The sequence below is a fragment of the Phyllobates terribilis genome, unplaced genomic scaffold (assembly GCF_046119375.1).
Source record: "Phyllobates terribilis strain yellow unplaced genomic scaffold, ASM4611937v1 Scaffold_35__1_contigs__length_13245226, whole genome shotgun sequence".
Taxonomy (NCBI): Eukaryota; Metazoa; Chordata; class Amphibia; order Anura; family Dendrobatidae; genus Phyllobates; species Phyllobates terribilis.
Window position 1 is genome coordinate 7,462,354 of NW_027362795.1, and position 25,841 is coordinate 7,488,194.

Consider the following 25,841-nt stretch of genomic DNA (forward strand, 5'->3'; position numbering starts at 1 on the left):
ACAGAAGCGCTGGAGTCGACCTCTGATTCCCAGGCTATAGTATGAGTAAACAGCTCTGCAGACTCAACCATCTGTTCTACCTCATACTCAGACGGGCAGCTGGAGATTTGGGAGCTGTAAGGAAGCAAGTGCGATTGGGGTGACACCTTTGAGGACGGGAGTATTTGTGATGTTGAAGTTGATGTGGAGGAGAGCCCACTTAAAGGAGCACTTGATATCTGTTGAAGCACCTGCTGTTTTTGTGCCTCATCTGGAATTTGTAGCGATTGGCGTGGCCGTAAGAAAGGGATCTTATCACATTGTCCGCTAAAAGAAGTAGACATTTTAGTTTGGCTGGAAGATGGTCTTTCTTCTGTAGAAGTTACTGTTGCTTTAACACCTACCCCACGGACACAACCTTTTTTCCCCTTCCCAACACGCCTATTCCCCTTTCCACCAGCAGCAGGCCTTTTTCCACTCATTTTGGTGGTTAACTAATTCACAACTCTGGAGTTGTTTGCACAAAAAAACAATGGATGGGAACCGAGCAGAGCTGAGTGGCCAAACTGTGGTATTAGGCCAAAACTATTGGCTGGGTTAGATGCAGAAAAAAATTATATTCAATTTGCAACCTGATGGAGGTCAGTATAGATGGACTAATAGAACAAGTCCCACACACAGCTAGAAGCCCAAATATTTTTTCAGAGGTAGATGCAGAAATTTTTTTTATTCAGTTTGCAACCTGATGGAGGTCTGTATAGATGGATTAATAGAACAAGTCCCACACACAGCTACAAGCCCAATATTTTTTCAGAGCTAGATGCAGAAAAAAAATATATTCAGTTTGCAACCTGATGGAGGTCAGTATAGATGGACTAATAGAGAAAGTCCCACACACTGCTAGAAGGCCAAATATTTTTTCAGAGCTAGATGCAGACAAAAAATTATTTTGAATTTGCAACCTGATGGAGGTCAGTATAGGTGGACTAATAGAACAAGTCCCACACACTGCTAGAAGGCCAAATATTTTTTCAGAGCTAGATGCAGAAAAAAATTATATTCAGTTTGCAACCTGATGGAGGTCTGTATAGATGGATTAATAGAACAAGTCCCACACACAGCTAGAAGCCCAAATATTTTTTCAGAGGTAGATGCAGATAAAAAATATTTTTAATTTGCAACCTGATGGAGGTCAGTATAGATGGACTAATAGAGAAAGTCCCACACACTGCTAGAAGGCCAAATATTTTTTCAGAGCTAGATGCAGATAAAAATTATTTTTAATTTGCAACCTGATGGAGGTCAGTATAGATGGACTAATAGAACAAGTCCCACACACAGCTAGAAGCCCAAATATTTTTTCAGAGGTACTGTAGATGCAGATAAAAATTATTTTTAATTTGCAACCTGATGGAGGTCAGTATAGATGGACTAATAGAGAAAGTCCCACACACTGCTAGAAGGCCAAATATTTTTTCAGAGCTAGATGCAGATAAAAATTATATTCAATTTGCAACCTGATGGAGGTCAGTATAGATGGACTAATAGAGAAAGTCCCACACACTGCTAGAAGGCCAAATATTTTTTCAGAGCTAGATGCAGATAAAAATTATATTCAATTTGCAACCTGATGGAGGTCAGTATAGATGGACTAATAGAACAAGTCCCACACACAGCTAGAAGCCCAAATATTTTTTCAGAGGTACTGTAGATGCAGATAAAAATTATTTTTAATTTGCAACCTGATGGAGGTCAGTATAGATGGACTAATAGAGAAAGTCCCACACACTGCTAGAAGGCCAAATATTTTTTCAGAGCTAGATGCAGATAAAAATTATTTTTAATTTGCAACCTGATGGAGGTCAGTATAGATGGACTAATAGAACAAGTCCCACACACAGCTAGAAGCCCAAATATTTTTTCAGAGGTACTGTAGATGCAGATAAAAATTATTTTTAATTTGCAACCTGATGGAGGTCAGTATAGATGGACTAATAGAGAAAGTCCCACACACTGCTAGAAGGCCAAATATTTTTTCAGAGCTAGATGCAGATAAAAATTATTTTTAATTTGCAACCTGATGGAGGTCAGTATAGATGGACTAATAGAGAAAGTCCCACACACTGCTAGAAGGCCAAATATTTTTTCAGAGCTAGATGCAGATAAAAATTATATTCAATTTGCAACCTGATGGAGGTCAGTATAGATGGACTAATAGAACAAGTCCCACACACAGCTAGAAGCCCAAATATTTTTTCAGAGGTACTGTAGATGCAGATAAAAATTATTTTTAATTTGCAACCTGATGGAGGTCAGTATAGATGGACTAATACAACAAGTCCCACACACAGCTAGAAGCCCAATATTTTTTCAGAGGTAGATGCAGAAAAAAATATATTCAGTTTGCAACCTGATGGAGGTCAGTATAGATGGAGTAATAGAACAAGTCCCACACACAGCTAGAAGCCCAAATATTTTTTCAGAGGTAGATGCAGATAAAAATTATTTTTAATTTGCAACCTGATGGAGGTCAGTATAGATGGACTAATAGAGAAAGTCCCACACACTGCTAGAAGGCCAAATATTTTTTCAGAGCTAGATGCAGATAAAAATTATATTCAATTTGCAACCTGATGGAGGTCAGTATAGATGGATTAATAGAACAAGTCCCACACACTGCTAGAAGCCCAATATTTTTTCAGAGGTAGATGCAGAAAAAAAATATATTCAGTTTGCAACCTGATGGAGGTCAGTATAGATGGACTAATAGAGAAAGTCCCACACACTGCTAGAAGGCCAAATATTTTTTCAGAGCTAGATGCAGATAAAAATTATATTCAATTTGCAACCTGATGGAGGTCAGTATAGATGGACTAATAGAGAAAGTCCCACACACTGCTAGAAGGCCAAATATTTTTTCAGAGCTAGATGCAGATAAAAATTATATTCAATTTGCAACCTGATGGAGGTCAGTATAGATGGACTAATAGAACAAATCCCACACACAGCTAGAAGCCCAAATATTTTTTCAGCGGTACTGTAGATGTAGATAAAAATTATTTTTAATTTGCAACCTGATGGAGGTCAGTATAGATGGACTAATAGAGAAAGTCCCACACACTGCTAGAAGGCCAAATATTTTTTCAGAGCTAGATGCAGAAAAAATATATTCAGTTTGCAACCTGATGGAGGTCTGTATAGATGGATTAATAGAACAAGTCCCACACACAGCTAGAAGCCCAATATTTTTTCAGAGGTAGATGCAGAAAAAAATATATTCAGTTTGCAACCTGATGGAGGTCAGTATAGATGGACTAATACAACAAGTCCCACACACAGCTAGAAGCCCAATATTTTTTCAGAGGTAGATGCAGAAAAAAATATATTCAGTTTGCAACCTGATGGAGGTCAGTATAGATGGACTAATACAACAAGTCCCACACACAGCTAGAAGCCCAATATTTTTTCAGAGGTAGATGCAGAAAAAAATATATTCAGTTTGCAACCTGATGGAGGTCAGTATAGATGGACTAATACAACAAGTCCCACACACAGCTAGAAGCCCAATATTTTTTCAGAGCTAGATGCAGAAAAAAATTATATTCAATTTGCAACCTGATGGAGGTCAGTATAGATGGACTAATAGAATAATGCTATGCCCAAAAGATTTTACTTCACTAGGTGCAGTAAAAAAATTGGTATTCTATACACAGGTGGTATATCTTGCAACACAGATAGGCTACTCCACTGACTAACACACTCTGCAATAGGCCAAAAAGGATTAGCTTTGCTAGATTCAGCCAAATGCTGTGAAAAAAACTTGCACAGCACTGGCACAGACCTGCCTGGCAAAAACTGATAGGAACTGATGTAACCTAGTCCTGAAAAGGACTCCAATTACAATTAGTTTTTACTCCCACAATCTATCTATTTAAGAGCACAGACCTGTCTGATAAAAGTCGTAGGAAATGCTGTAACCTAGTCCTTAAAAGGACTGCAATCACAACTATTCCCTACTCCCAAGCTATCTGTAGATTTGTGCGAAAATTGGCTTGAAATTAACAAGGTATAGCGCACACAGCAACAGCGGTGCCGTCTAACACGCAGCTGCAGCAGTGAGAAAATGGTGGCGACGGGGAAAATGGCTTGGTCTTATAGGGCAAGGACATGTGACATACACTGCCAATGACACATGCCCTTGCTTGTGTGAAAAAAAGCACTTCGCTCCGTGTGTGCGCTGCTGATAGGCTGACAGATTGCACCTCCCCACTGTAAATGCGGGAAAGAGAAAAAAAAAATGGAGATCTTCATTGTTCCTGCAGAGATCCATCCCCTGCCCCTCCCCCCACCCCGCTGTACACTCAAACTGCGTATTAACATTAATTTTCATCATTACTGAGAAAAAATCCAGTTATGATTTTGGTGCACGAACAGTTATCGAACATAACCTCGAACAGCCGAATTTTTCTCAAATTGTTCGTGTTCGCCGAACGGCTCGAACACCGCCCAAAACAGCTCGAATTTGAGATTGGCGAACAGTTCGAGTAGAACAACGCTCATCTCTAGTCTAAAGCCTACAATACGGGAGGATGTATGGGAGGGAAATGAGGAGGTCGAGTCCTTATGGGTGGAGATACATGGGGCAAAAAACAATAATAAAATTATCATAGGAGTCTGTTATAAACCACCAAATATAGCAGAAGCCACGGAAAGTCTATTAATGAGACAAATAGACGAAGTAGCAAAAAATAACGAGGTGATTATTATGGGGGACTTCAACTACCCCGATATAGACTGGGAAACCGAAAGCTGTAGATCTCAGAAAGGAAACAGGTTTCTGTCAATTATCAAAGACAATTATTTGTCACAACTTGTGCAGGAACCAACTAGAGGGACGGCCCTTTTAGACTTAATATTAACTAACATGCCAGACAGAATAACTGAGGTGCAGGTCGGGGGGCACCTGGGAAATAGTGACCCCAACATTATACAATTCCACATGTGCTTCAGTAGGGTGCCCAGCAAGGGAGGCACAAAAACACTGAACTTCAGGAGGGCAAAGTTTGATCAGCTAAGAGATGCCCTTCACCTTATAGACTGGGATAGTATCTTCAGTAATAGGAGCACGGATAGAAAATGGGAAATTTTCAAAACAGTCCTACTTAGTCCCTGTAGAAGGTACATACCTTATGGGAATAAAAGGGCTAGGAATAGGAGGAAGCCAATGTGGCTAAATAAGGAAGTCAAGAGGGCAATGAAAAACAAAAAAAGGGCTTTCGGTAAACTTAAACAAGAAGGCAGCGAGGAAGCGCTAATATCTTATAGGTAAAAAAACTAAATCTGTAAGAAACAAATAAGAATAGCAAAAGAGGAGACAGAGAGACTAATTGCCAAGGAAAGTAAAACGAATCCCAAACTGTTCTTTAACTATATAAACAGTAAAAGGATTAAAACTGATGGAGTTGGCCCATTGAAAAATAACCTTGGTAAAATCATAGAGGGCGATGAGGGTAAAGCAAACCTACTCAATAGCTTCTTCTCCACTGTTTTCACAAAAGAAAACAATTTATCGGAGGAAATGCAGAGTGATAAAGTAAACCCTCCGCTAAATATCACCCACCTAACCCAGGAGGAAGTTCAGAAACGCCTAAATAATATCAAAATAGACAAGTCACCAGCCCCAGATGACATACACCCCCGGGTACTAAAAGAATTAAGTAATGTGATAGACAGGCCGCTGTATCTTATATTCAAGCACTCTTTAGGGACAGGGACTGTCCCACTAGACTGGCGCCAAGCAAATGTGGTACCAATATTCAAAAAGGGGTCTAAAAGTGACCCTGGGAACTATAGACCAGTCAGCTTAACGTCTGTTGTGGGTAAATTGTTTGAAGGATTTCTTAGAGATGCTATTGTAGAATATCTTAATGATAATAACTGTCTAACTCCATATCAACATGGATTCATGAGGGATCGCTCCTGCCAAACAAACCTGATCGCCTTCTACGAGGAGGTGAGCTCACAGCTGGACCGGGGAGAGTCAGTGGATGTTGTATACCTTGACTTCTCCAAAGCGTTTGATACCGTGCCACACAAAAGGTTGGTATATAAAATGAGAATGCTTGGTCTGGGGGATAATGTATGCAAGTGGGTAAATAGCTGGCTGAGTGATAGAAAGCAGAGGGTGGTTATCAATGGAGTAAGCTCAGGGTGTGTCAGGGTTACTAGCGGGGTGCCTCAAGGGTCTGTCTTGGGCCCTATATTATTTAATATATTTATTAATGATCTAGTGGAAGGATTGCATAGTAAAATAGCAATATTTGCAGATGATACTAAACTTTGTAAAGTAGTTAATACAGATGAGGATAGGGCACAGCTACAGGAGGATTTAGATAAATTGGGGAGTTGGGCCAAAAAATGGCAAATGGGGTTCAATGCCGATAAATGTAAGGTCATGCACATGGGAAAGAAAAACAGCAGTCACCCATACATATTAAATGGGAAACCGTTGGGGAAATCTGACATGGAGAAGGACCTGGGCGTCTTGGTTAATAGCAAATTAAATTGGAGTGCCCAGTGTCAGGCAGCCGCTGCAAAGGCAAATAGAGTCATGGCATGCATCAGAAGAGGAATAGGGGCATATGATGAGAACATTGTTCTTCCTCTGTATAAAGCGCTGGTAAGGCCGCACTTAGAATATTGTGCACAGTTCTGGGCTCCGGTGCTCAGGAAAGACATATTGGAGCTAGAGAGGGTACAAAGGAGGGCGACTAAGGTAATAAAGGGAATGGAGGGACTAGAATACCCAGAGAGGTTGTCAAAATTGGTCCTATTTACATTGGAAAAGAGAAGGCTTAGGGGAGACCTCATAAACATGTATAAATACATCAGGGGGCAGTACAGAGATCTCTCCCATGACCTGTTTATACCAAGGATGGTGACAAAGACGAGGGGGCACACTATGCGTCTGGAGGAAAGGAGGTTCCTGCACCAGCATAGAAGGGGATTCTTTACGGTCAGAGCCGTGAGACTGGAACTCTCTGGGAGAGGAAGTGGTGATGTCCAACTCAAAGAGTTCAAGAGAGGCCTGGACGCCTTTCTTGAGAACAATAAAATTACATCTTATGCTTAGTGATAGTTAATTAATCCAGGGATTTAATCTGACTGCCAGATTGGTGTCGGGAAGTGAATTTTTCCTCAATGATGTAAATTGGCCTATACCGCATGGGTTTTTGTTGCCTTCCCCTGGATCAACGCTGCGGAATAGCTGCAGTGCACAAGAAATAGGCTGAACTGGATGGATGCTTGTCTTTTTTCAGCCTTATAAACTATGTAACTATGTAACAAAGTGACAAGGGAACTGTTCAAATTGCTAAAAATTAAACAATTGCGCACCTCGGTGTACCACCCTCAAACCGACGGGGTAGTAGAACGGTTCAATAAAACCCTCAAGTCCATGTTAAAAAAGATGGTTTCTAAGGACGGAAGGGATTGGGACATGTTGCTACCCTATTTGATGTTCGCCGCCCGTGAGGTACCCCAGGCTTCCACAGGGTTCTCTCCCTTTGAGTTATTGTACGGCAGACACCCTAGGAGTCTGTTGGACGTAGCAAAGAGACATGGGAACAAGAGCCGACTCCACATAGGAGTATAATTGAACACGTGGCTAGTATGCAGGACCGGATCGCGGCGGTCCTGCCCATCGTGAAAGAACATCTGTTAGATGCCCAAGCAGTCCAGAGGCGCACATATAATAAAAGAGCCAGAGTCAGGTCTTTTAACAAGGGCGATCGTGTGTTAGCACTGGTACCCACAGCCGAGAGTAAGCTCATGGCCAAGTGGCAAGGGCCATATGAGGTTCGAGAAAAGGTGGGGGAGGTAAATTACCGGGTATATCAGCCCGGAAGGAGGAAACCTGAGCAGCTTTACCATGTAAACCTGCTAAAGCCTTGGAAAGATCGAGAGTGTTTAGTTACAGATGTCACTCTGGGCATATCGCCAGAGAGTTCTCTACCTTAAGCCAGGGAAGCGTCCGAGGGGGAGGTCAGGATAAATGATGCCCTCACTAAACAGCAGTAACGGGAGGCTCGCTCGCTGGTGCAGCACAATACCGACGTGTTCTCAGAGCTACCGGGTAGGACTACGGTTATCCAACATGACATTGTCACCAAACCTGGGATAAGGATGCGAATGAGACCGTACCGGGTACCCGAAGCCCTGAGGCAAGCCATCACGGCTGAGGTAAAACAAATGCTTCAGTTAGGCGTTATAGAGGAATCACGGAGTGAGTGGGCTAGCCCCATCGTACTGATTCCGAAACCAGACGGATCTTTACGCTTCTGTAACGATTTCCGGAAATTGAATGAAGTGTCGAAGTTTGACCTTTATCCAATGCCCAGGGTGGATGAGCTGATTGACAGACTGGGGCAGGCCCAGTACTTTACCACGCTCGATCTCACCAAGGGTTACTGGCAGGTACCTCTCACAAAATCGGCGAAGGAAAAGACTGCCTTCATAACTCCGGAGGGTCTATATCACTATCTGGTCTTACCTTTTGGGTTACATGGGGCTCCGGCTACATTCCAGAGGTTGTTGGACATAGTGCTCAAGCCTCATCAGGAGTACGCGTCCGCGTATCTAGATGATATTATCATCTTTAGCACCAACTGGCATACGCACCTATCACAGGTACAAGAGGTGCTGGATTCTCTCAGAGCCGCGGCGTTAACGGCAAACCCCAAAAAATGTGCGATAGGGCTAGAGGAAGCCCGATATTTGGGGCATGTGATAGGCTGAGGAGCTATCAAGCCCCAAATCAATAAAGTTGAGGCCATAAAAAACTGGCCTAAACCGTCAAGTACAAAGCAGGTGAGGGCGTTCCTTGGCATCCTTGGGTATTACCGCTGGTTTATACCTAATTTTGCTGGGCGAACGGCGGCCCTGACCGATCTCTTGAAAGGGAAAAAAAAATCGGTAATGGTCCGGTGGAACCCTCAGGCAGAAGAAGCTTTTCAGTCCCTGAAGTTGGCCCTGTGTGGACAGCCGGTCCTCATCAGCCCCAACTTCAAGGAAACCTTCATTGTACAGACAGATGCCTCGGAGGTAGGCCTAGGGGCGGTATTGTCACAAAAAGTGAATGGTGAAGAGCATCCGGTCACTTACTTAAGTAGAAAACTTGTCCCGGTAGAGAAAAACTATAGCCTGGTAGAGAAGGAGTGTTTGGCTATTAAGTGGGCCTTGGAATCGCTACGTTATTATTTACTCGGGCGTCAGTTCCTCTTGGTGACGGACCACTCACCTTTGGTATGGGTGAGAAATGCCAAGGAGAGGAATGTGCGAGTCACCAGGTGGTTCCTATCACTGCAAAATTTCAGTTTCTCTGTAGAACATCGCCCCGGGAAGTCACAGGGAAACGCGGATGCCCTGTCCCGGGCACCGTGTATGATGGCAAATGTTCAACCCCACAAGTTTGAACAGAGGGGGGGGATATGTGAGGCAGTGACCGGGATCGTATACGAAGGACATTATATCTCCCCCAGAATGTGTACAGAGACCTATTAAAACCATTGGAGTGCATTGCATTCATAGACACAGCTGCAATGCAGGAATGAAGGTGAGCATTGACCTTGTCAGACTACCTGGCTAAGGCAGATTAAGTAAAACCCGGCAGGGCCTTCATTTCTTGGAGGAGGTCACAGGAGGCAGTGGGGCGGCCTCCTCCCTCCAACCCGGGTTTTCCAGTGGCTCTTGCCACAGGTCCTTTAAAATCCCTGCACTAAGGATTAGTGTTGTTCTATGTTGGAACCTGCTAGGAGCACAGCAGGGGAGCTCAGCAGGATTGAGGGTGGCTGAACCCACTCCTGGGAAGCCTCTGCACCTGTCAGGCTTTGAGCGGCCCGGCGCGGCCGTTGCCCCCGGCAACTTTTTGTTTATGGACTCATGCTAACCCGGCTGCGAACCAGAGGACTTTCTGTTTACCCGTGAGTTGCTGAATAAAAGCTGTTTATGTTGGACTTGCTTGGGTCACTTCCTCAGTTACTGCACGGTGTGAACACCGCCACCTTACAATACGTAGGCTAGTGCAATGCCTGCACATGAGGTAAGTGACATAGCTAATTAGGAGAACTATACTAAATTTCTAATTTGAGGTATTTGCTAATATTACTATACTTACTACATATTGGGATAGGATCTTAGAGATGGGAATACCCCTTTAATTACATAATGTCCTCCTCTATATACAACACCATCCCTAATTACATAGCATCCTCTCTAGCTATGTATAGCATTGTCCCTTATTACATAGCATCCTCTTTAGCTATGTATAGCACCATCACTTATTATGTAGCATCCTCTCTAGCTATGTATGGCGCCGTCCCTTATTACATAGCACCCTCTCTAGCTATGTATGGCGCCGTCCCTTATTATGTAGCATCCTCTCTAGCTATGTATGGTGCCGTCCCTTATTACGTAGCATCCTCTCTAGGTATGTATGGCTTCGTCCCTTATTACGTAGCACCCTCTCTACCTATGTATGACACCTTCCCTTATTACGTAGCACCCTCTCTAGGTATGTATGGCGCTGTCACTTATTATGTAGCAACCTCTCTAGCTATGTATGGGGCCATCCCTTATTACGTACCATCCTTTCTAGCTATGTATAGCGCTGTCCCTTATTACGTAATATACTTTCTAGCTATGTATGGTGCTGTCCCTTATAATGCAGCATTCTCTCTAGCAATGTATGTCGCCGTCCCTTATTACGTAGCACCCTCTCTAGCTATGTGTGGTGCATTCCCTTATTACGTAGCATCCTCTCTAGTAATGTATGGCGCTGTAAATTATTACGCAGCATCTTCTCTAGGTATGTATGGTGCTGAAACATATTACGTAGCATTTACTCTAACTATGTATGGCGCTGTCCCTTATTACATAGCACCCTCTCTAGCTATGTATGGTGCCGTCCCTTATTATGTAGCATCCTCTATAGTTATGTATTGTGCCGTCCCTTATTACGTAGCATCCTCTCTAGCTATGTATGACCCTGTCACTTATTACGTAGCACTCTCTCTAGCTACGTATAGTGACGCGCCCCCTGGGCCAGTGCTGTAGAGCGGCGCACGTGTGCACGCGGGGGAATACCCGGAGCCGGATCCGATGGGGGTAGTAGTCTCCGAGTGGCGGGGACCCGGTCCGTGCCCAGGGTGGTCAAACTAAGTGTGTGGCAGTCTTTGTAGATGTTGTTTAAGTGTCGACTACGCCACCCGTTGATTTGCGGTCGCAAGGCCGCCGCTGCAGAACAGTCCGCTGAGGCCGGTGGTATGTGTGCAGCAATGGTGGTATAACCCCCAACGGGAGAGGTATGGCCTCAGGGCAGCTGGTGCGGGTGAAGGGAGTGATAGAAAGGGCGTCCCGGTACCTTTAGTGCTGGTAGTGCGATGGAACACAGAGACTGATTGCAGTTTTCAATGCTTTACTCACAGATGTTATCAGTGTCAGTCCTGCAGGTGATGACGACCCGAGCCGTGCTGCGTCCACCAGGTACGGGGCTCGACCAACCCCCAGGCAGTTCCAGAGTGTGACCTTGAACTCCTTTCTCCGTTCCTTTCTCTGGCCGTCCCCACTAGGGACCCACCCATGTCCAGCTTCCTCGGGCCTTCTGGTGGCGAAACCTATCTCCGGTTTCCCTGACCCTATGTGGTGTGCCTTCGTGGTGAGTGTAGTGAGTGGTCGCGCCAAGACGTGGCCACGACCTCCGGTTCCTGGCTGAGGATAAGTGGCCTCCACCAGTTCGGGATCCGGTACCCTGATCTGCCAACCCTTCACCCGCTGACTCCTAGCGTGTTCGGGTTCCCTCTTCCTTCATGTCTCTGGGCCTTTCTCCAGGTTCCATTCCTTCCTTGTTCCTTTCCTCTTGTCTTTCTCTCTCTTGCTCCCTTCAGGAGCAGCACCCAGACAGGGCTGCTGCTCCCTGTCACTACTCTTCTCCTCTTCTTCTGTCTGACTGAACTCCTAAGATGGTGCCCACCTTTTATACTCCCTCTGACACCCGAGCCCAGGTGACTAGCCACCAATGGGCTCCTTCCTATGCCCAGAGTCCCTCCCCTCTCTGCTCCTGCACCACTGGGATATTCCCCCCCCCTCCCACTCCAGCCAGGGACAGACGCTGTCGTACCTGCACATCTATCTGGTGGGAGTACCGTTGATCTGTCCCCCGGAAATGGGATGTATGTGGTGCATGCAGCTAACTGAGTTCTAGTCCACACTCCATCCTTACCCGGGAGTGGAATACCACACCTCTGGTTCGAGGTGCAATACCCCTGTAGCAGCCGAGCCCTCGGGGTGCTACATTCCCCCCTGGTAAACCACAGCACGTCCTCGGGCTGAAATAGAGTAAAAACAATTTTTAAAGTGTACGTACACATAAAACACATCAACTTTCATCCATCCCTTTATGGGAGGTTTTCTCAACAGCTGGCTAATGCCACCGGAACTCTTTTACAAAAACACTATGTAAAACTTTGGCATCATATCAAATTTCACATTAAGGCATTCTCAAATAAAACATTCTTGAATTCTCGGGTTCTTGGGATCTTGGGATCTGGCCGCTCTCAGTCTTCGGCCAGGTAGAGGGAAGGGATGACCGCTCTCAGTCCTCGGTCAGGTTAGGGATTAGGGCAAAAATAGTCAACAGTTCTCTTTCTGTCCCAACGGGGACCACACTCTTAGTGGAAACAGTCCCACAACAGTCCTTATACCCGGTCGGGTAACTATTTACATCTCCTCTTTTACCGTTTACGATTAACGGTGTGCTCCACACGCTCCTTTCTCTTCCTCAGGTTCAGACCCGTCCGGGCCCTCTTTCTCCTCCTCCTCCTGGTACGATTGCTCCTCTTCTTCCTTGACCCGGTGGACATGAAGGGCGTACCACCCCTTCACTCCCTTATGCCTGGTATAGGTGACGGTATCTCCAGGCACCAGGTCCCGTCCACTGTGCCCCTCCGGTAGGTGGGACTCTACGTCGCTCCTGTTTACAAACACCTGGCTTATGGTCTTCGGGTCTTGGATGATGCCCCAGCCACATGCCATGTGAAACTTAACAACAGTCCCGGTGACTCGGGGACCGTGAGCTGTACGGGGGGGGTCCTGGCGGGTCCTTGTCTTCTGCTCCATGTTTTTAATGTGGAGCCACTCCTCCTTCACTTTCCTCTCTCTCCGCTCCCGCTCAAACGTTGCCAGTTGTTGGCGGCAGGTCTCATAGCGCCGGGCGGCGCCCGCCCGGGTCTCCTGAGTGAACCCCATCAGGTCTTCTCCAGTGGGGTCCCCCCTCGAATTGAGCGTCTTCCAGCGGGGGTGAAGAGAGGTCCACGGGCTCCGGAGCTGGGATTAGCGGTTCATCTGGGGCCCTTGCTCCCTCGGGGTGACTCTTCCTGGAGCGGGGGTTGGTGTATTCAGGCGGCCAGACGAATGGTGTCGCATCCGGGCAGGTGTGCTGCTCATACAGGTCTTTCCCCAATGATGGCACGACTGGGGGCCCCGGCTGGGGTGCAGCGCCCGCGGGCACTCGGCCTTTTAACCAGGCCGGTGACTTTCTGATCGTGCCCGGTGTTGGGGAGCACGGTTCAGGGCGAGGCTCCGCTGCAGAGCTTGCTGCTGGAGGGCTGACTACTGGTGGTGGAGGTACGGTGGGCGGTGCGGCACCCAGAGCTTCGGGTCCCGCGGCGGGAGGTAGGGGCAGGTCCGCGGCCTCAGGGCCCGGAGTAACGGCGTTCCCCTTACTTGTCGTTGCGGCCTCCCCTGCGGCGTCGTCCCCGGCCTCCGGTCCGCTTCTGCTGCCTCTCGGGATCGACGCGGTGCTGGATGGTGGCTGCACCTCCGGTTGGCAGGTCAGCATGCGCCGGGTCAACTCCTCCTTCCACCCGGCGAGCACGTCTCGTTGCGCCCAGATCATCCTCCTGTTCAGCTCTTCCAGCGCGGCCTGCGCGTACTCCAGTTCTTCCTTCTGGAGCACCGCTAGCAGCTCTGCAATCTGGTATGGCGGCTGTGGCGGTGAAGCTCTCCTCCGTATCCGACATCCCCCTCCCCCCTAGTGGACCGTGGCCTACCTGGCGATGATCCTCTTCCGTAGGCCGTGGCTCCGCAGTGGATCGTCAGGGTTGAGGACCTTCCGTCGCGCTCCTGTGACGTCGGCGTCACTGGGCTCCTTCCAGGACCTTACGCAACGTCCGGACGTGAGGCGGGGCTTCAGTTCTCGCGGGCTTTCGGAGTCCACACCCCTCTTCTTCCCGCGCGGCGTCCTCAAGATGGCGCCCAATGGCGGGAAAACTCCACGGATGGCGGGAAGAAGGCAGAAGATGGCGTCGGATGGCGGGAATCGGCTCCGGATGGCGGGAAACGACTCCGGACGGCGGGAAACTTCACCACAGGTAAGTAAAAAGTCTCTTTTTCAGGCACGCAGTACCCGGTGGTTACGGGCACGAGATCCTGCCGACTACGCCAAAAGCTGACGCGCCCCTGGGCCTGTGCTGAGTAGCGTTGCGCACGCGGGAGCCTACCCGGAGCCGGATCTGATAGGGGTAGTAGTCTCGTGGCGGTGACCCGGTCCGTGCCCAGGGTGGTCAAACTAAGTGTGTGGCAGTCTTTGTAGATGTTGTTTAAGTGTCGACTACGCCACCCGTTGATTTGCGGTCGCAAGGCCGCCGCTGCAGAACAGTCCGCTGAGGCCGGTGGTATGTGTGCAGCAATGGTGGTATAACCCCCAACGGGAGAGGTATGGCCTCAGGGCAGCTGGTGCGGGTGAAGGGAGTGATAGAAAGGGCGTCCCGGTACCTTTAGTGCTGGTAGTGCGATGGAACACAGAGACTGATTGCAGTTTTCAATGCTTTACTCACAGATGTTATCAGTGTCAGTCCTGCAGGTGATGACGACCCGAGCCGTGCTGCGTCCACCAGGTACGGGGCTCGACCAACCCCCAGGCAGTTCCAGAGTGTGACCTTGAACTCCTTTCTCCGTTCCTTTCTCTGGCCGTCCCCACTAGGGACCCACCCATGTCCAGCTTCCTCGGGCCTTCTGGTGGCGAAACCTATCTCCGGTTTCCCTGACCCTATGTGGCGTGCCTTCGTGGTGAGTGTAGTGAGTGGTCGCGCCAAGACGTGGCCACGACCTCCGGTTCCTGGCTGAGGATAAGTGGCCTCCACCAGTTCGGGATCCGGTACCCTGATCTGCCAACCCTTCACCCGCTGACTCCTAGCGTGTTCGGGTTCCCTCTTTCTTCATGTCTCTGGGCCTTTCTCCAGGTTCCATTCCTTCCTTGTTCCTTGTTCCTTTCCTCTTGTCTTTCTCTCTCTTGCTCCCTTCAGGAGCAGCACCCAGACAGGGCTGCTGCTCCCTGTCACTACTCTTCTCCTCTTCTTCTGTCTGACTGAACTCCTAAGATGGTGCCCACCTTTTATACTCCCTCTGACACCCGAGCCCAGGTGACTAGCCACCAATGGGCTCCTTCCTATGCCCAGAGTCCCTCCCCTCTCTGCTCCTGCACCACTGGGATATTCCTCCCCCCCTCCCACTCCAGCCAGGGACAGACGCTGTCGTACCTGCACATCTATCTGGTGGGAGTACCGTTGATCTGTCCCCCGGAAATGGGATGTATGTGGTGCATGCAGCTAACTGAGTTCTAGTCCACACTCCATCCTTACCCGGGAGTGGAATACCACACCTCTGGTTCGAGGTGCAATACCCCTGTAGCAGCCGAGCCCTCGGGGTGCTACATATAGCGTCTTCCCTTATTATGTAGCATCCTCTCTAGGTACGTATGGCGCTATCACTGATTACGTAGCATCTTCTCTAGGTATGTTTGATGCTTAGACATATTACGTAGCATTCGCTCTATGTATGGCGCCGTCCCTTATTACGTAGTACCCTCTCTAGGTATGTATGGCGCCGTCCCTTATTATGTAGCACTCTCTCTACCTATGTATGATGCCTTCTCTTATTACGTAGCACCCTCTCTAGCTATGTATAGCGCCGTCCATTATTACGTAGCACCCTCTCTAGCTATGTATGGTGCTGTTGACGCACCCCTGGGCCTGTGTCGCGCAGCGTTGCGCACGCGGGAGCTTACCCGGAGCCGGATCTGTTGAGGGTTGTAGTCTCGTGGCGGTGACCCGGTCCGTGCCCAGGGAGTCAGACTAAGTGGCGCTGTATTAGCGGTAGATGTTGTACGACTACGCCACCCGTTGAATGCAGCGAAGGAGCTGCCGCTGCAGGGCAGACCGCTGAGGCCGGTGGTAGGATTGTGCAGCGTGATAGTATCACCCCCAACGGGAGGGGTATGGCCTCAGGGCAGCCGACGTGGATGATGGGGGTAGCAGGAACCACTCGGAGACGGTACGGTGTAGTTCAGGGTCTTTACTGGTGACAAAGATAGACCCTCCCGGAGTACTGGCTAGCGATTGGGGCCTGGTCAGTCCTTGAGCAGATGGGATCTCCCCTGGCCAGGCGGAGTTGTAGGCCTCCCAAACTAACTGTACTCTTCTGGCTACCTTGCTAGAGGCGGGTATAAGTAGCCCACGTCCCTGAGTGTACCGTGTGGTGCTCACCCGTATGGCCGGTGACTCGGGGCCTTCTAGTAGCTTCCGCTCCACGACGGCGGTGCTGGTCCCACGCGTGTGACCGTGCCTTCGGGTTTCTTGGCCAGAGGACCTGAAATCCCCTGCCGGTCGGTTTCTGCTGCTGGATAGGAGTTAGTCCCCACAGCCTCGGACTCCGGGTCCGGTGATAGCTTCTCAGTCAGGGCGAGCTCTGCAGCTGCCAGCCCCTGACTCCTTGTAGTACTGCTCCCACAGAGCTCCTGTTGTTTCTTCCTATGCTGCTTCTCTTCTCTGTCTCTACTTCTTCTCTACTCACTCACCCTTCCTCAGCCCTAGGTTTATATAGGGGAAGTTCTTCCCCTCCCAGGACTGGGCAGGAGGTGTGGCATGCACAGGATCCCTGACCAAGAGACCTCCCACCTGCTCTCAGACATAACATTGCCGTTACTGTGGAAACCAGACCCCTGGGGTGCCACACTGTCCCTTAATACTTAACATCCTTTCTAGCTATGTATGGCGCTGTCCCTTATTACGTAGCATCCTCTCTAGCAATGTATAGCGCCACCCCTTATTATGTAGCACCCTCTCTAGCTATGTATGGGGCCGTCCCTTATTACCTAGCATCCTTTCTACCTATGTGTGGTGCATTCCCTTATTACGTAGCATCCTCTCTACCTATGTATGGCGCTGTCACATATTTCGTAGCATCTTTTCTAGGTATGTATGGTGCTGATACATAATACGTAGCATTCGCTCTATGTATGGAGCCATCCCTTATTACGTAGTACCCTCTCTAGCTATGTATGGTGCTGTCCCTTATTACGCAGCATTCTCTCTAGCAATGTATGGCGCCGTCCCTTATTACGTAGCACCCTCTCTAGGTATGTATGGTGCTGACACATATTACGCAGCATTCGCTCTAACTACATATGGTGCCGTCCCTTATTATGTATCATCCTCTCTAGGTATGTATGGTGCTGTCCCTTATTACAGAGCACACTCTCTAGCTATGTATGGTGCCTTCCCTTATTACGTATCATCCGCTCTAGGTATGTATGGTGCCGTCCCTTATTATGTAACATCCTCTCTAGATATGTATAGCGCCGTCCCTTATTACGTAGTACCCTCTCTAGCTATGTATGGCGCTGTCACTTATTACGTAGCACCCTCTCTAACTATGTAGGATCCTCTCTAGGTATGTATTGCACTGTCACTTATTATGTAGCATCCTCTCTAGGTATGTATGGCACTGTCACTTATTATGTAGCATCCTCTCTAGGTATGTATGGCACTGTCCCTTATTATGTAGCATCCTCTCTAGCTATGTATGGCTCCTTTCTTTATTATATAGCGTCCTGTTATGTTCAGAACCTGATACGTAAAGGACAAGAAAGTGCACCATGTAATATTATGTTACATATACAGGTGCTTCTCACAAAATTAGAATATCATCAACGACTTAATTTATTTCAGTTCTTCAATACAAAAAGTGAAACTCATATATTATATAGAGTCATTACACACAGAGTGATCTATTTCAAGTGTTTATTTCTGTTAATGTTGATGGTTATGGCTTACAGTCAATGAAAACACAAAAGTCATTATCTCAGTAAATTAGAATACTTTATAACAACAGCTTGAAAAATGTTTTTAAAATCCGAAATGTTGGCCTACTGAAATGTATGTTCAGTAAATGCACTCAAGATTTGGTCGGGGCTCCTTTTGCATCAATTACTGCATCAATGCGGCGTGGCATGGAGGCGATCAGCCTGTGGCACTGCTGAGGTGTTATGGAAGCCCAGGTGGCTTTGATAGCAGCGTTCAGCTCGTCTGCATTGTTGGGTCTGGTGTCTCTCATCTTCCTCTTGACAATACCCCATAGATTCTCTATAATAGATTCTCTATGGGGTTAAGGTCAGGCGAGTTTGCTGGCCAATCAAGCACAGCGATACTGTTGTTTTTAAACCAGGTATTGGTACTTTTGGCCGTGTGGACAGGGGCCAAGTCCTGCTGGAGAATGACATTTCCATCTCCAAAAAGCTTGTCGGCAGAGGGAAGCATGAAGTGCTGTAAAATGTCCTGGTAGACGGCTGCGCTGACTTTGGTCTTGATAAAACACAGTGGACCTCCACCAGCAGATGACATGCCCCCCCCAAACCATCACTGATTGTGGAGACTTCACACTAGACCTCAAGCAGCTTGGATTGTGGCCTCTCCACTCTTCCTCCAGACTCTGGGACCTTGATTTCCAAATGAAATGCAGAATTTACTTTCATCTGAAAACAACACCTTGGGCCACTGAGCATCAGTCCAGGTCTTTTTCTCTTTGGCCCAGGTAAGACGCTTCTGGCGTTGTCTATTGGTCATGAGTGGCTTGACACAAGCAATGCGACACTTGTAGCCCATGTCCTGGATACGTCTGTGTGTGGTGGCTCTTGAAGCAATGACTCCAGCAGCAGTCCACTCCTTGTGAATCTCCCCCAAATTTTTGAATGGCCTTTTCTTAGCAATCCTTTCAAGGCTGCGGTTATCCCTGTTGCTTGTGCACCTTTTTCTACCACACTTTTTCCTTTCACTCAAATTTCCGTTAATATGCTTGGATACAGCACTCTGTGAACAGCCAGCTTCTTTAGCAATGTCCTGTCAACTGGCACATAATAAAAATGAATTATTGTTATATACATACTGACACATGAGGAGATTGATATTACTGCACTGTATACATATGCACTATGCTTTCCTGATGTATAGTGATTAATCACTGATTATGGGGTGTAACCTATTGTGATGTAGCAGACATCCCTTTAATGGTTCAGTGTGTTTGAATGACCATGTACCTTCCCCTTTAATTGACTGGTCACATGACTGTGACATCACACAGGTCCTTATGCACACAGAGGGTGTGGACACATAACTCTGACATCAGTTAAGGTCCTATCTGTGGATGTGTGCAGCAAGATATATAAACCCTGTGTGTTCCTGTGTGGGCGTGTTCCGGTGTGTAGGAGTTCCTGTGTGTTGGGAGCTCCTGTGTGGGCACCGTGTGAGCGGCACGAGGCTGTTCACTGTGTGTATGGGGGAACACCGCTCGTGTGAGGCCTGGTGGACTCCGGTGAAGGTGAAGCCTGGATCCCTGTGAGAGTGTGGGGGATGCCAGTAAGCCTCGGAGTGCCACACAAGCGTCCTGGAGGGCAGAGCCTGGATCTGAGTATGTGAGAGATGCCAGTGGCCTTGGACGGGTGGAGGGCTGGAGACCACGTGTGGTCAAGCCTTAGAGTCACAGTGGTGGCGGACTAAAAGCAGCTGAAAGCCGATAAAGGTAATACTCTTTATGTTATGGACATTTTCATGGACATTGTTTTATTACCTTGCAGGAGGCTGTAATTAAAGCCAAGTGGGCCGGTCTGCCACTTGGGCTCGTGGACATGTTGTATGGGAAATACGGTTTATGACGTGTAATAAACTGTGTATTGTGAAAAACGGCAAAGTAGTTGCTGGTGTGCAGTGATTGACGCAGCAAAGCGAGTATCCCCCAGGATAATGACAATCGCTGCCTTACATGTGGTTTGAGAGTGCGGGCAGCTGCAGTCTGGTTGCTAGGGGCAACTGCAGTCTGGTTGCTAGGGGCACTCTGCAGTCTGGTTGCTGGGAGCAATTGCAGTCTGGTTGCTAGGGGCAATTGCAGTCTGGTTGCTGGGAGCAGCTACAGGTCGACGAGTGTGGTGGAGCATCTGGCTACAACTCGGTTGGGTTGTGAAGGTCGTCGTCGCACTCAAACCTGGTTTGCTGTGGCTCGGCGGGGCTCAAGAAAATCAAAGCATCTTGCTGCAACTCGGCGGGGTTGCGAAGGTTGTCGCCGAACTCAAACCTGGTTTGCTGTGGCTCGGCGGGGCTCACGAAGTTCAAAGCATCTTGCTGCATCTCGGCGGGGTTGCGAAGATTGACATCGCACTCAAATCCTGTGTTGCGGTGGCTCGGCGGGGCCACGAACATTTTTCGGGGAGAGCAGTGAAGTTCAAGTGTGAACAGTGTACCGTGATGGCTGTGAGCAAAGCAGCAGATGTGTTTGGAGCTGTTGAGCGATTGAGGGACCGGTTGGGACCGGATCAGGTATTTGAGAGACTTTTGCAGGACATGGTGCGGGAACCGCAGGAGCTGTGGGCACCTTATAGAATGGCGGCGGTGGACCATTCTATGGACTCTCCGGGGGCGGCCGTGTTGTCCCAGAGTGCCCGGGGAGGTGGTAAGAGGTCTTGTGAACTGAGTCCTAAGACTGTCGCTGATGTTTTTTGTAAAAATTACCCTGCCGGTGTGGTTGTTAAAAGGGGGCGGAGTCTAAAAAAGGGGCGGATTTTCACAAGAGCGTAGAGTTTGGAAAACTGGAAATTGTTGCTGATGGTGGGATGGTACCTCCTAGAAATGACAATTTGACCGTTGAGAACGGGGTAGCTCCCGTGGAAGGGGGTGAAGTCAAAGTGGGAGGTGACCTGGTAGTCCACAACATCATGGGGAGTGACACAGACCCTGTAGCTGACGGTGACACTACGGAAGTAGAGGGAGAGGTCAGTAAGGAGGGGCTAGACGAGGGGAGAGAGTCAACCTCTCGTCGTAGATGGCGCGAGGGCCATAGAGGGGTTGCTCCTGTAGTCTTTGCTGAAAGTGAAAGTAAAGAGAATGTAATGCTGTGTGCCTTTATTGCAAGTTTGGATCCTCTTTTGGAAGAAGAGGAGGTGACGTTGCCAGTAGCAACCTCCGATACCGAACTGGAAGAAAGCAACGAGGAAGTTAATCAATGGAAGGAGATGTTCCACGCAAATAAGGAGGACCGCCGCAAAATCAAGGAAGAGGTTTTGCAGTTGAAGCTTGAGAAGGAGGCGCGGCAGGATGGTGTTTCTGGACGTGAACAAATCCTAGAACGACTGCGCAAACAGCTCAACCAGGAGCTGTGTGACTCCAGGAAGGAGTGTGGTGAACGCAGTAGGGAACTGCAACAGAGTAAGAGAGATTATGAGGATCTCCTCAAGGTGAAGAAAAAACTAGAGGAGGATAAGGCGGATGCAGAGCAAAAGCGCCAAGTGGTTGAGACCACTCTGCAAGATATCCGTGAGGAGAATAATGATCTCCGGGGAAAGACCCTAGATCTGGAAGCTCAGGTGAAGGAGCTACAGATGTCCTGTGATACTCTCCAGAAGGCGGAGATGTACCTTAAGGAAACAGTCAGCAAGATGGAAGCTGAGCGAGAGAAGATGGAGGAGTCCATCGGAAAAGCCACAGACCAGTGCCAGGAGTTGACCGCTGGTGATGGGAGGTATGAAGCAGATACCTCCTCGAGTGATGTGGGGTCGGAGGGTTCGGTGGATGTCGGAGCCGAGATCAAGCAGCTCAAGGAGTTGCTACAAGCCCAGTGGACGCAAGAGAAGCGTGAGAGACTTGTTATTGAGAGCCGAGTGGGCGCATTGGAGACGGAGAGGTCTGAGAGAGCTCTGCTGCTGGAAGAGCAGTTGAAGCAGGAAGAGCTTCAGAGATGGACTGCTGAGAGGCGAGTAACTGAGCTGGAAGGAGAAGTTTTAGAGCTCAAAGGTCGCCTAGCAAAGTGTCACGTGGTGAACGAGGTCTCCTTGGAAAAGGGAAAAGGCAAACAAGTTGCACTTACTCCCTTAGACCATGAGATGGTGGACCTGAGGAGAGCTAAGAGTAAGGTGTTGGAAGATAAAGGTGAAGTGGAGGTGGTCAAGACGAAAAGTTGTGAAGTTGTAGCTGTGAGTCAGCTTAGGGGAAGCATCCAGGGTGAAGAAGCTGGAAGTCAGTTGTCCCTGAAACCTGAGCTGGTTGATCTTCTGGAAACCACTGGTGAGACCGAAACGTCTCGGTACAAGTGCCTCGTAGATGTACCCGAGGACTTCAGGGAAGAATGCACCCGTGAGTTCGTGCATGAGGAGTTTAAGAAGGCCGTGGGAGCCTGTAAGGTGTACTCGACCTCAGAAGCTAAACAGCTGGTGGTCCTGTCCACAACCGAAGTCACGGTGAAGAGGGTGGCGATCCTGAGTGACATACATTGGCGATGTATTCGCACGAAGTGGCTTCTCCGGTTGAAGACGGAGCAAGCCGTTAGACAACTGGAGCTGATGAGAAAAGCTCACAGTCTGCGAGAAGAGGTCATCCGGGTGCCTCATGTTCTGGTGAGAGAGCTCATTGGGAGAAATGGCCGAGCCATGCAGATGATGGTGAAGCAGTCCACGTGATCGTCAGGACTGGATGCCGGATGAAGACGGCATGGTGTCGTTCTACGCTGTAGGAACAAAAGAAAGTCTTGCAGATATGAGCATGCTGGTGGAGTACCGAGTGACCTACCTGCGAGAGGTGGAAAAGTTGAATCTCGCTAGACTGCGAGTGGATAGACAGCATCATCTGAGCAGCAGAAGATGGCAGCCGTCTAGAAAGTGTGAGACCAGACAGAGAAAGGGCTCCCTAAATATCAGAACAGCTGAGGTTAGGGACCTTTCAAGATGTCTTGGGAGTGGGTTTGGAGGTAGTGAGACCTCGAGTGACTCAGGGTTGAGTGGCCCATACAATCGACCCAATAGAGGACGGAACCATGTGGAGTCACACTGTTGTATTGACCGCTGGGAGCGGGGGAGACCTGGTAGGGTTTCGACTGACCGCTGGGAGCGGAGGAGACCTGACAAGGTTACGACTGACCGCTGGGAGTGGGGGAGCCGCTGGGAGCGAGGGAAGTCTGACAAGTTTACGACCCGGAACTGTGACTTGACGGAGTCGATGACATTGACAGATGGTAGATCCCTAAGGAGTGGGCTAATGTCAATGTTTAATGATCCAGGGGCTGGACAACGCAAGGGTCAAGTGCATGGTCTCAGTGTGAACTGTGGGATATAGACTGTTTTATATATTATGTGTTCAACCCCACAAGTTTGAACAGAGGGGGGGGATATGTGATGTAGCAGACATCCCTTTAATGGTTCAGTGTGTTTGAATGACCATGTACCTTCCCCTTTAATTGACTGGTCACATGACCGTGACATCACACAGGTCCTTATGCACACAGAGGGTGTGGACACATGACTCTGACATCAGTTAAGGTCCTATCTGTGGATGTGTGCATGTGTGCTGCAAGATATAAAAACCATGTGTGTTCCTGTGTGGGCGTGTTCCGGTGTGTAGGAGTTCCTGTGTGTTGGGAGCTCCTGTGTGGGCACCGTGTGAGAGGCACGAGGCTGTTCCCTGTGTGTATGGGGGAACACCGCTCGTGTGAGGCCTGGTGGACTCCGGTGGAGGTGATGCCTGGATCCCTGTGTGTGTGTGTGTGGGATGCCAGTAAGCCTCGGAGTGCCACACAAGCGTCCTGAAAGGTGAAGCCTGGATATGGGTAGTATGCCAGTAAGCCTTAAAGGGAGTGTCGGCTGGAAAGAGGCTGTTCCCTGTGTGTGTGTGGGGGAACACCGCTCGTGTGAGGCCTGGTGGACTCCGGTGGAGGTGAAGCCTGGATCCCTGTGAGAGTGTGGGGGATGCCAGTAAGCCTCGGAGTGCCACACAAGCGTCCTGGAGGGCAGAGCCTGGATCTGAGTATGTGAGAGATGCCAGTGGCCTTGGTCGGGTGGAGGGCTGGAGACCACGTGTGGTCAAGCCTTAGAGTCACAGTGATGGCGGACTAAAAGCAGCTGAAAGCCGATAAAGGTAATACTCTTTATGTTATGGACATTTTCATGGACATTGTTTTATTACCTTGCGGGAGGCTGTAATTAGAGCCAAGTGGGCCGGTCTGCCACTTGGGCTCGTGGACATGTTGTATGGGAAATACGGTTTATGACGTGTAATAAACTGTGGATTGTGAAAAACGGCAAAGTAGTTGCTGGTGTGCAGTGATTGATGCAGCAAAGCGAGTATCCACCAGGATAATGACAAGCGCTGCCTTACACTATATATACCTTGCTTATGCACAGTGAATATTCATGGCTTGAGAAAGGCTCACAGTGTGAAGAGCCGAAACGTCGCACATACATACAGGGCCGCCATCAGGGCATTACTGCCCTTACTGCTGTATGGGGCCCCTTGAGCAGCAGTACAGAGGGGGGGCCCCCCTCTTGTGCTTCTGCTCACGGGGCCCCATGCTGTAACAGAGTGCCGAGCGCCGGGGCGCCGCAAGGGAGCACACACCTCGGCGCTAAGTGCCTTACCGGAGCTGCGTGGCTGCATATTTCTCCTGACTGAATAGAGGGTGGGGATGAGGAGAGCACAGACTTGACAATGAATTGGGGTAGAGGGTGCATATAAATATAATGAATCGGGGGAGCAGGAGGTACAGAGTAGGGGGCGTTGAGGATGCAGGAGTGTGACTGGTAATAAATTGGGGGAAAGAGTACAGGTTCTAATTAATTTATATATTTATTAGTTGGGGAAAGTAGCTATTTACAGTTAGTGGGGTGCACAGGGGTGGATTACAATTTATATTTGGAATGGTGGGTTGCATAATAACTAATTATATATTAATGGTGAGTGCACGTCTGTATTCAGCTGTGTAATGTAGAAGTTGGGGAATGTGCTCTAGATAACTGTGTGTTATTTTATGCAGAGACGAGTCCTGGCTGGAAGAAGTATTGGCGGTCTGTGCTGTATGAAGGAGAAAAGCGAAGATGAAGGACTTCACCTAGAGACATCACCGGTGAGTCAGTGTATTACATGTACACTGACACTATACACTGTATACTATGTACAGGGCTCCTGTGTATAATGTCACTGGTGATCACTATATTACCTGTACACTTACATTATACATTGTACCATGTACAGAGCTCCCGTGTATAATGGCACTTATGGTAATATTGTGTTTTTTTTTATTAATGAGCAGTATTGTAGTATTCGGTCACTATGTGGTGGTAATATGTGGTCCAGTCGTGGTGTGGCGGTATTTGTCCCTTGTATGTGGTATTATTCGGTGACAATGTGGTGGTAATATGTGGTCTGGTTATGGTGTGGCAGTTTTTGTTCCTTGTATGTGGTATTATTTGGGCTCTATGAGGTGGTAATATGTGGTCTGGTCATGGTGTGACGGTATTTGTTTCTGGTATGTGGTATTATTTGATCACTATGTGGTGGTTATATGTGGTGTGGTCATGGTGTGGTGGTATTTGTCTCTTGCATGTGGTATTTTTGGTCATTTTAAAAAATGTATATGACACATTCCCTTAAAGAAAAATAAAGAAAAATATACCTAAAAAGAGTATTGGATATTTTAATTTTTTTTAAATAGGTTAGAGT

General features: G+C 48.3%; 1 protein-coding gene and 1 long non-coding RNA gene across 2 annotated transcripts in view; both read left to right on the plus strand.

Annotated features, from left to right (window-relative positions):
* Positions 1-25,841, plus strand: part of LOC141182625 (uncharacterized) — a 324,672-nt gene that overhangs the window by 40,326 nt on the left and 258,505 nt on the right. The gene's annotated exons all lie outside the window — the stretch shown is intronic.
* The window catches only part of LOC141182635 (uncharacterized), a 54,578-nt gene continuing 52,268 nt past the window's right edge, over positions 23,532-25,841 (plus strand). Inside the window, exons 1-2 of the long non-coding RNA XR_012257932.1 lie at positions 23,532-24,260; positions 25,156-25,245. This is a non-coding gene — a long non-coding RNA (uncharacterized lncRNA). The remainder of the gene's footprint in view (positions 24,261-25,155; positions 25,246-25,841) is intronic.